Here is a 7,787-nt window from a genome sequence, read left to right as displayed (position 1 = left end):
GTCTCAGGAGTGGGCTGAGGTCAGAGCACCGTGGGAGCAGTGGAGCCGTGAGTTAAAAGAGGCTGAACCAGTGGGTGTCTTCAAATGCATCCCAAAATTGCATATGGAAAAAGGAAAAGAACTTGTGGGTTTGGGAGGATGAGGAGGGATTTTGTTAAGAGCATATTGGAAACAGCAGCAACAGAAGGAACAATTTGTGTTGGAACACTCCCACATGGAGACACAGAAAAAGTTTTAATCTTGAGCTTGAATTTCATTGTGCTTGTGATATAATAATGTTACTGTGTTATACATACATATGTGTATGCATATCTTACATGTCATGAAATAATATTTTTATTTTTATATAAATAATAATAATAATAATGTGAAATAATGCTGACAGTACTCGTGTGTTAGCTTTGGTTGCTCAGGGATGTAACACTGAATACCCTACAGAAAAGCTTTAACAAGGACATCAACGTCACGGCAAACTTTGTGAGACTGTTTATAATGAATACAGGAGGAAGGGATGAAATTGGCTGCTTTCATGGGGTTTGCTGACCCTGTGATGTGGAATGTGTTTTTTGTTAGTGTGGAAAACACAGTGATTAAGACTGCTGGGTTTTTCATACAGCAGGCTATCCACAAGCTGCGGCATTGGTTGGACAGATGAATGTTTGTTAAAAGAGCAGTTGAAAAAATGAGCTGAGAAGCTGTCCCGATGGAGAAGCCAACTCCCAGATGTGCTCCCTACCTTTAGCAATGGGCCCACTGGGAAATGGAAAGGCCCTGGATGTGCATGGCTGCTCCCGGTTTGCAAATACAACCATGGCCAGTGAGACTTGGACTTCCTGGGAAATTGTTCTGGGTGCCACGGCCCCTGACAGGGCCCCCCAGAGGCTGCAGGGCTGGACTGTGATGCACTGGAATTAATTAGGATAAATCAGAAGCAAATGAGAGTTATCAATACAGAAAGAGGAGTTCAGATTCCTCCAGGACACTTTGTTTGGGGAACTGCTCACTGGAGCTTGGCCTTGCAAAGGGTTCACATCACGGGAAGAGGAATTGATGCAGATTGTCAAGGAGAAATCAAAGTAATCCTTTTCAGCAATAGTGAACAAGATTGGATGATTTAGCCCTGTGGCACAGTAGCACCATTATTGATCTTCCAGCTTTCGAAACATCAGTGAAGGAAGGAGATCCAGCTCAGATCAGCACTGTTTGTGGAGATCAAGGCTTTGGATGCAGCAGTCCTAATAATGGAGCCAAAGTGTGGGTGGAGAGGCCAAGTGGCCCTCCCGAGCCAGCTGCAGGAACAGCTCTGGGGAAAGACAAGACTGTTGGAATGCTGGAACCTAGCAATATGTCCCTGCAGCCAAGTGCTCTATGTGAGAACAAGTGGATGTTTTGGGATATTGTTTTAGAGATCGTGCCAGACCACATCTGCGTGTTTGCCCCAAGGGTCCCGTTTGGAAAATGCTCTGATCCACGGGGCTCCATGTGAAGGCTGATGTGACACTGAGGCACTTCCAGACGAATTCCAGCCAGGAGCCTGGGGGTCCCTCAGGGCCTGGGACCCGGCACCTCTCCAGCCAAAGGGGAAAGGACCCCAGCAAGCCTTGTTACCCGCAGACAGCGCAGGAAAGCTGAACAGCAAAGATCCCTAGGGACATTATTCTGGAATTAAATGGGCACCAGCTGCATGGACAGTGGAATTACTGTTCCTAACCCGGATGAGACTGAGGAAAAAGAATGAGTCACCTTGTCACTAAAGTAGTGCTTATGTCTGTAAGCTGTGTCTTGAGAGTCAGCCAGAATCTTTGTTTGCCAGAAACACCTGTAGAGTTTCATCAGGGATTAGTCCTGAAATTGTTCTGAAAATGTAAAGATCTTAGTAGCCAAAATACTCTATGTAAGTAATTGCTGGGTATGTCCTCAACTAATGTTGGGAGGAATGGGGGTCCCTTGGAGGGCCCACCCTGTGGGCTGGCCAGAGCTCTGTCCATGGGCTCTGACTCCTAACAGAGTCAGTGCAGGGACAGTTAAAGAAAACTGTGCTGTGCAAAAAAGGAATACAATGATCAGCTTCACAGGGTTCACTAAGATTTCCCTTCAGTAGAAACTGAACCCTGTTGGAGTTAGAGGCCCCAGTGTGAAAGGATTTCTGTGCTTTGCCATCACTCCCAATGTCCATAGAACTTGGGGTGCTGGAGCTGGTCAGGGTCAGTGTTAGAGCACTGCCACTGTGAAACTGCTGTGGCCCAAAGGCACGGGGGACACAAGAGGAGCACAGGGAGGAGCCCTGGATGCATCAGCAGCCCACAGTGGGAAATGGGAAATCAGACCTTTGGTACTGGGAATGGGACCTGCTGGATGTGCAGAGACAATGCCTGTAAAGGCTTCCCTCAATGTGTTTGGGTCCTGTTTTTCAGGCAGTGTTGATGCCTCCCTTGGGGGTACTTCAGCAACAAGCAGAAGGAAGAGTTTGGGCCGAGAGAACATTTCCCCCCACAGAGTGCCTTTGGTCTCAGAAAGCCAAAGACTCTGGTTCACCCTGTGCCCCATGAGCACTGCCTCGTCCTATGGAGTTCACATTAATGAGCTACATGGATTATTTGAAGAAGTAGAAAAGGATACTGTGCAAATATCCAGTAGCACATCCTGTGAGCTCCAACAAACACATATGGGGCTCTACAGAACCTCATGGCCTTGGATCATCTGCTTGCTGGGCAAGGAGGAGCCTGGGCTATGACGGGACAGGAATGTTGCACTTCTATCAGTGATGAGTCTGAAGTGCAGCAATCAGGAATCACCTCAATAGGAAGAGCAGTAGAAGAGTGGCAGAAAGAAGAAAATTCTTCTTGCTGAGATTGCCTTCATGCCTGCCAAATTGGAGGCTGCTGTGAAATGCATTTGTGGCAGTCACTGCAAACATTGCAGTGTGAGCCCTTGGTGTGTAATGATTCCATGTTAGAGTTGTTGTGACACTTTGTGCTGGGAAATGGAGCACTGAGACTTGTCTCAAGAGAGACACAGTCTCAAGAGAAAGTGGGGATTTGAGAAACAACAGAGAAGAGCAACGAATTAGGCATGTTTTAAAAGAGTTGCAAATTACAGCTCTGAGTAATGAACTGTTCTTCAATTAATGCTTAATTGAAGAACAAGAGGTGATGCCTTTGTGCCTCATACCTAAATCCAAGAATCCATTATTGAAGGAATTGTTATGGAGGTTGTAGTTCATGCCTTGGTCAAAGCACTGGTTGAACTACCAAGGCCTGAACATCAGGCCCTGAGCCAAAGCTGACCTCTAGATGCACCTTCCAAGCAAATGTTATATTTTTATCTGCTCATCATTGAGGCTTTTTTAGCAATACGATCTCTGTATCTGTGTATTGGTGAAAGAAGGATTTACCTTTCAGCATTTAGAAATCCAACAAGGTCCCACCTGGCCTTGTTTGGGGGTGTTTGGTCCAAGTGAACTCCCTTGGTTCCTCCTTGAACCCTGGCCAGGCGTTGGGAGGAACCAAACAGGAGACTTAAACCCATGTTCCTGCACTAGGAGTGCTGTCAGATTCTCTGTTCAACACCATCAGAGCTGGGCCCTCTCTCAGCGGGGCTGGAAGCCTCAGCTGTGGCTGGAGGCACCTGCAGGAATTCCCAGTGTCCGGGAGTGGCTCTGCAGTCCTTGGCTGTGACAGCTTCCCCCAGCTGATGTGTGCATCTGGGTGATGGTAAAGTCTGGGGGGAACTGCTGATGGATCTTTCTTAATCACTGCGGGCACTTCTTGGGAGTGATGTCTGGGTGCATTGCTGAGCTTCTCCTGTTGTGATTCTTTGCAGTTTTGCGTTATATAAATTACACAATTCCTTCAGCTGGTGTCTGTGTCTTTGGTGCTGACCCTGGCCACTGGTGAAACTGAGTCCCATCGTGCCTAGGAGTTACCTGGGAAGACAAACGCCACCACTGCAAATGTCCCCTGGTTTCTGCCTTCTTCCCCCCACTTTATACGCTGAGCATGATGTCCCATGGTCCGGGATCTCCCCCGGGTCAGTTGGGGTCACCTGTCCTGGCTGTGTCCCCTCCCAAGCTCCCCTGCACCCCCAGCCCCTCCCCAGCGTGGCTGGACGAGGGGCAGGAAAGGCCTTGGCTCTGTGCAAGCTCAGCAAGAGCAAAACCATCTGTGTGTGATGGAGCCTGTGCTCAGCACCCGACCCCAGCAGTGTCTCGGTGCCAGCGTCCGTGGCATCAGGCCCTACAAGGGGTTTCCATGGCAAGTGCCATGCCAGGTGACCCAGGTGTCCTGTCCCAGTGAGGCTTGCCATGGAAACAGTGCCCAGCTGACCTTTCTGTCTGGCTGAGCTGGCCTTTGGCCCTGGCCCTGGGGTTTGCTGCTGGTCCCGCTGCGCCTGCCCAGCCAGCGCGGCACAGGGCAGGTGGCCATGGCACAAGCCCCCAGCGAGGGATCCCCTCTGGCTCTGGGCAGTGACAGCAGCCCTGAGCAAGGGGCCCAGGGCAGGTTTCCATGACAAGCAGCCATCACAATGGCTCCAAGCGTTGGCTGCCGTGGCACCAAACTGAGGAAGGGGTCTCTGTGGCTGTTGCCATGGCACCTGACTGCATCAATGAGTGTCAGTGCAGCTGAAGCTGGACCAGCCCCGGCACCGCTTTGTCCTCAGGGTTGCCATGGCAGCTGAGGACCCAACAGGTCTGCATGCAAGTGCCCATGGAACCTGACTGCACAAATGGCTCCTTGGGGTGGTTTCCAAGGCAACTTGAACTGATGAGGGTTGCCCTGGCACCCAAACCCACTAGTGGGGGTCAGTGCAGTGTCCCTGGCAACAGTCCCTTGCAATGGCCCAGGGCACCTTGGGATGCTAATCCACCCTCACAGCTGGGCAGGGCAGCTCTGGAATGGTCTTGGTGCTGCCTGGGGCTTGGCACACACTTGAGGAGGGTGTCTGTTTTCAGTGGGGAACTTTTCGTTGTTTGGAGCAATCAAAACTGTTGTAGGTTGGTGTAGAAAAAAAAAAATAGGAAAACCCTTCTTAGGGTGTGTGCAGCCAGTTCTCCAAGCAAAGCAGGGGTGTCAGCTGAGTCAGGACAGACAGGATTCGGTTGGGGAATGTGGAGCAAGGTTGTCCACACCCACCGGGTCAAACCTCAAGGCACAGCTTCTCTGAGCAGGCCAGACCTCCTTAGGAGAGACCCTGGAGCAATATCCATCACACAATGCTACAATCTCAGGGCCTGAGAGGAGACTGCAGAAACCTCTCCAGGAGTCCAAGTCAGAAAAAGAATGCAAAGGGTCTGGAGGCATTAATGGGTCCCACTGAGGTCCAGCTGCAGCACAGGCTGCTCATGGGCTCCTTGCAGGAGGGAATTGGAGACCAGGATTGCACAAAATCCTCACAGAGACTCAGTGTGGGAAGGAAAATGCAAAGTACCCTAAAATACCTTGGTTATCTCAAAGCATTAATGAGCGCCCCCCCCAGTGTCCATACAGAGCAATCAAGGGACTCCTTAAAGTAGATAATTGGAGGTCAAGATTGCACAAACCTCTCCTGGAGTCGGTATCAAAAGGGAAACACCTAGTACTTGAAAAATCTGAAGTACCCTGAAGCATTAATGAGCCCCACTGAGTGTTGGTAATGACTAAGAATCTCAAGGGACTCATTAGAGCAGATAATTGAAGACCAGGATTGTAGGAAGCTCTGAGAGACTCCAAGGCAAGAGCAAAGGCCAAGGTCCTTTAAAAAACCTGCAGTCCCTGGAAGCATTCAGGAGCCCCCCAGGGCCATTCCTGACCAAGGCTCCCCAGGGACTCATGCCAGCAGATCCCTGAGGCCACCGGGGTGTGGGGCAGGGGAGGATGCTGAGGGCAGGACAAGGGGGTGACAGTGCCCAGCCCTGCTGGGGCTGTGCCAGGAGGCCCCAGTGGCTCAGGACAAGGTGTCTCCTCCCAGCCCTTGGTGGCACAGATGCTGCTGTGCCCCAGGGCACCAAGACTTGGCTTCTCCTGGGCACTGCCAGCCCTGCCAGGGCCCTTGGCCATGTCCAGCACAGCTTGTCCTGCACTGTCCCACAGCTGCTGCTGTGCCCCTGCAGGCTGCACACTCCCATCTCGCTGCCCCCCTGGCTCTGCCCTGCCACTGCCCACCCTGCCCTGACTTCTGCCCAGGCTGTCTCTGCAACCCCCAACCAATGGGCTGGGGATGGGCAAGTGTTCCTTAGGGCACAGGGAGGGGACAGCTTGGCTGGGGTGACCCAAGGGCTCTCCCATTCCATGCGATGTCAAGGGCAGCAATACACTGAGGGCAAGGAAGGGCGTGAGATGGTCTCTGAATTTTCTCTATTAATACGTTTGTCTTCCAAAGCAACCACTACATCTACTGAATTCTTGCCTCCCTGTGGTTTCCTTTGCTTCTGCATTTGGCCTTTGCTTTTTACTTCCTTGCCCTGCCCTGCCCATTAATCTCTCTTTCTGCTGACCCACAGGTTTTCAGCTTATTTTCTCCTGTTGTCTGACTGAGGAGGGCCAGTGACAGACACTTGGCTGTCACTTGATGGACAGAGAGGTTTAACCATGGTCACCTTTCCTAAGCCTTCTCTTCTGGGCACAGCCAGCAATGTCAGGGCTCTGTCAGGTGCCCAGCCCTGAGCTGGGCTCATGCCCCGCTCACAGCCACAGGGGCATCCAGGGACACGAGTCCTTCCCTGGCACACACACACACAGTTCATTGCAGCACGGGCAGCGGCTCCCTGGGCTCTGCTGCCGCTGCCAGAGCCTGGCAGGGAGCTCAGCCCTGCGGGTGTCACCCTGCCCTGCCCCTGCCCCAGGTGCCCCACAGCCGGAGGGATGGACACGGGGAGCTCTGGGCACAGGAGCTCATCCCAGCCCTGCATTCAGGAGTTCCCAGGGGACCTTACTCTCTGGAAACTCCAGGAAGAGCTGAAGGTGTTTGTGCTCCCTGGGTTTATGTCGTCGTCGTCCCCACCCCCACCCCACACAGAGGATGCTCAGGGCTGTGTCTTGTCCTTGCACTGCAAACACAGACTCCTGACCCGGTCACTTGATGTCTCACCATGGAGGGAAGAGCAACCTCTGTGACCTGGGCTGAGAGGCCACTGCTGGAAGCAGCGCTGCCTTTGCAAGGGCACACCTGGGGGCCACCACCCTGAACACTGCCACATTTTTCTCTTCACTGCTGATTTCCTCTCCAGGGCACTGTGTTGGGCACATCCTTGAGAACAAATTGGGAAGAAGATTGAAGCTTTCGGGCCCTGCTCCGGGGACATGCCCTTGCACCATGGAAATGCTGTTGTAGAGCCCAGCTCTGTCCCAGCAGTGCCCACAACCTGTCCTTGCCTGCAGTCTCTGGACAGTCACCCAGCAGGGCAGGGACCAAGCTGAGTGAGCCCTGAGGCCTTAAACCAGCACAGGGGCTCTGAAGGGGAGTGTGGAAGTGAAGGAAGAGGAGGTTACACAGGAGAAGCCCTGGGGCTCCCTGGCAATGCTGTTCTGCTGGGACTCTTCTCCCCCTGCTCTGCCCACAGGCACCGACCCTGCAGCTCCAGAGATGTCAGGGAGGAAAGATGTCAGGCAAACAAGACAACACAGAGTTCTTTCTGTTGTTTCAGCACACACTTACTGTACTAGAGCTCCCCATTTCTACAGTCTCTGGGTCACACTAGAAAGGCAAATACTGAAATATTTGCCTGAACAGTCCAAGATTTTGGTGCGAGCAAGTTCTCAGAAGTGTAACACCTGTGTCAGCAGCAAAAATACGGGACACAAAGTGGGCAT

Source organism: Cinclus cinclus, chromosome 18 (assembly GCF_963662255.1).
Source record: "Cinclus cinclus chromosome 18, bCinCin1.1, whole genome shotgun sequence".
Lineage (NCBI taxonomy): Eukaryota > Metazoa > Chordata > Aves > Passeriformes > Cinclidae > Cinclus > Cinclus cinclus.
This window is presented reverse-complemented; position numbering follows the sequence as displayed.